This window comes from Nansenia antarctica (genome assembly GCF_963989245.1).
Source record: "Nansenia antarctica genome assembly, chromosome: 16".
NCBI classification, from domain to species: Eukaryota; Metazoa; Chordata; class Actinopteri; order Argentiniformes; family Microstomatidae; genus Nansenia; species Nansenia antarctica.
The window spans coordinates 3899661-3903617 of NC_137686.1; positions in this window are offsets into that span (position 1 = coordinate 3899661).

Consider the following 3957-nt stretch of genomic DNA (forward strand, 5'->3'; position numbering starts at 1 on the left):
GAGACGGGCCAAAGGATTCATGTGCACCATGGTGTCGGCTGCCAATCACCTTTGTGCGGCGATTGTCAGGTCCCTGAAAAGGTCGTTAAGAGGATTTACATACCATTCTGCACGTCCGCTTTGGGTGCAGTAAGGAAATGTGTTCTACCACATTGAAGGTTCTCCGTGTCCTTACATCTTGAGGTTTTTCTAAGAAAACCGGAAGACATTTTTGAACCAATTGCTCAGTGCTATCATGACAATGTATGAAATCTCATTTTGGATTGTTGAAATAACATGCCAGAAATATTCTCAGATGAGCGTCAAACAATGTTTTGTAGCGGCTCCATTTTTGACAAGCCTGGACTGCACATAGCTTTTATTGTAAATCGCAAAGGACCTAGTTTTGCAATAATATTCAATAGTCCGTTTTCACATATAAATACTGTACATCCTGGACAGTGTCCTGGAACTTGTTGTTCGTAGCTGGTAATCACTCGGTTGAGGGCCTGTCCAGTGAACGGTAGAGCTTGGCTGGTGAAACAACGACGCTGTGTGTGAGTCTACGAAGAGGAAATACAGTAGTTGCACTTCTGAGCAAATGGATTATTGAGACAGTAATTGTTTTATCTTCAGTAGATTGCATATACCCCCCCCCCCACACACACACACACCCTTCCATAACCTAATTTTGCTCTATTTTATCCACCCTTTATTCACACGTTCCAACTTCACATGGACACGTGTTAGGCTCCTGACCTCCTGACCTCAATCTTTGCTGATATTTTGTATTGAGCATTTGCTTCGACTCCCATCACGATGCAATCAACATCTACCCAAACTTGGTCCAGTGGCTAGTGCTGTCTAGTGCTGTCTAGTGCTGTCTCGTGCCGTCCCGTACGGTCCACACATCGCCCCCTACAGGCAGGAGAACACAATCCCAAGGCTGCTTATCCTTACTTCCATCCTCTCATCTGTGGCCCCCTGTCTTCCCAAAATAGAAACATATTATTTCTTTCCTCATCAAGTCTCTGTTTGAAGTCTCAGCCTGTTGTATGCGCCGTGAGTAAAAGATGGCCCCACCCTGTTTTGTTCCTTGATTCAATCAAACCTCTGTATCCCCACTAAGGAAGACATCAAAGGGTAAAAGTGTTAACCTGTTCCACCTTGGGCTAGATAATTGGTTGGAATGCGCAGCATGTCGGAGCAGAGACTGGAGGACAGAGAGAGGGAGAGCGAGAGAGAGAGAGAGAGAGAGAGAGAGAGAGAGAGAGAGAGAGAGAGAGAGAGAGAGAGACCCAGCGCCAATTGAGAAACCGGTGGCATCAAAAGATGCGTTGGTTAGGCAGGCACGGCATCTGCCATTGTCATGCCGATGCCAAATGATTTGTAGCGAACCCACCCTCATTCCTCTTGTCTCTGGCACGTTGAGTTCAGGCGTCTCAGGGCAGAGGCTGACAGGTTAACTCCCAGCGGCCCCTGTGGGTGCCTTACGAGGTCGACCGTTGACAGAGCCAACACGCTCGGAGCGTATTCTCTGAGGTGGTCTGGCTCTGACTCTTTGTTGTCACTGACACCTCTCTCAGTCTCTCTCCGAGTCATCGCTTCTTGTTCGTGTACGTTCATCTACGCCGTGTCCCACGGGTTAGCTATTTTTGCCCTTATACAAAGTAGACACGGTATGTCGACTTGATAATCGACTTGAGTATCACACCGTGACGGCATTGTCACGACGGCTTCAGACCGAAGCGGTCTATGTCGTTGTGGTAGTGCAGATACACCCGTATTTATCTTCGGGAACGTGAAGTTGAATTAGCTACGTTTTCTCACATTCTCCAGTGTATCGAATGCAATCGACACCACAGAAACCACCACAGTTTGTTATTATTACCTTTGACGTCATTTTCCAAGCATCATTATGAATGATCAAGTTTTTAATCTAACGTGTCTACTCTATCGAGTCAATGACGGAGCTTCTCTTTAGTCAACGGAGGGGAGCTTCTCTTTAACACCTGTACTCCTGGTAAGCTCTCTGATGCATTTTTGTCCTGTGTGTTGTTCCAGAGAGCACCTGTCCACCTCCAGGCTATGTAGGGCCACAGCCTCTCATTGCTGGCTGGAGCTCGTGCGGTAATGCATTAGAGGGCTTGTCATTTGTGCTTTATTGAACCCCTCTGACAACCCATTTGACACTCTGGGGCAGGGTCAGAGGTGTCAACCTGCTTTGACTGACAGAGGGATGGACACATTACGTCATAGACGAATGAGGTGAATTACCAGTGTTACCCTAGGGAGCCGGTTCACAGAGCTGTCTGGAAAGCTGGACGTACACAACTTTGGTTGATCACATTTGATCACTCTTTTGTTTTATTCGACCTTTTATCTGACAGAATCACACCATTGGCATGAGGAAATAGAGTGCAAAATAACAGCATCCGCACACTCAAACACTGTGCAAAGAAACGTCGTTTATTGCGAGCTTTCGGTCATTGACCTTTATCGCGATGAACAATGTTTTTTTTGCACAGTGTTTGAGTGTGCGGATGCTGTTATTTTGCACTCTGTTGATACTCCTCAGTTCCAGCACCTCAGCAGAGTCTGATGACGGATGAGCGGATGAGCGGTGGTATTTTCACTATTTGAACAGAGGAAATAGAGAAATGGAACACAGCACTTCTGTATTATTCGAATTGTGTTCAGCCTTTTAATTGCATCTCAATACACTTTAAACATTAAAAACAACAAATGGAAAGAAACCTAAGTCCAATGCAAACGTATTTGCAATTGTGCTTTTTTGTGTGTGTGTGTTTTTTTTAGGGTTGAGGGTTGTAATGAAATGAGCAACTAATTAACAGGTACAACAAGATGCTGCGTGCTGCTTGCTGTGTGTGTGTGTGTGTGTGTGTGTGTATGTATGTGTGTGTGTGTGTGTGTGCATGCGTGCGTGCATGCGTGTGTGTGTGTGTGTGCGTGCGTGTGTGTGTGCGTGTGTGTGTGTGTGTGCGTGTGTGTGTGTGTATGTGTGTGTGAAGCAGGCTTGTATGGACCACCAAACTGCAGACAATTTAGATGAAACTGCATTGGAGGGAAATAATGGCACAAAGCAGTCTAAAGTCTCAAATCCTTGTTAAGACCCTCCATCTTTCAAACTAAACTGGATCACACCGAGAATCTCTTATCCTTTTATCCTGTTTAGGTCCTCTAATCCTCCGTTCCATTTTCCATCCTTTCTCCCTTTCTCATTTCAAACAGGCAACTGTTTGGTTGTCCGGCGTTGGAACGTTGAGAATTTGTCCACTCCATGAAAAGAAGAAGTAACTATATATTGAAGAAAAGAGGAGCAGCTTGACAGAGCCCAGAATGCAACTGGATCTGTTTAAGTCCCATAATGAGATGTTGTGTTCTCTGCGCTGAGCTTGTATTGACATGGAGAGTAATGATTTCCACATAGTAGGACATTGAATGAATGATCCGGAGGGAAAGACAACATGCTGTGATTAAACTTGTAGAGAAGCCAACAAGCTCACTATACTCTAGGAGACGGGGAGTCCTCTCAATATCACCACTTCACTAAAGGAACACTACACTGGATGAATGTGGAGGAATTATACATTTTCATTGTCCAATGAGCACTGAACTCTGTTTGGTAGTAGACAAACGCCTTTACTGGACCAGCAAATCAAATGGTTGGTTAAAGTGGAGTGGGGGTCTACCTGAAGGCCATTAGGTGAAAACATGTTGGAAAATAAGGAAGAGGAAGTTAAAACACTTCCAAAAGTTGATGTTTCGAATGAGAAATGCAATTTCTAAAACATAAGTATTATCGAAATACAAAACCAAATACTGATCAAATTGATGTGCAATCTATACAATATAACACAACCGAAAGTGATGGAGATATTGAGAAAAAGGACATTGATTTTGATCATGATACTTAGGCTTAACAAGACAAAAGACTCAAATGTTTCCAAATCATTT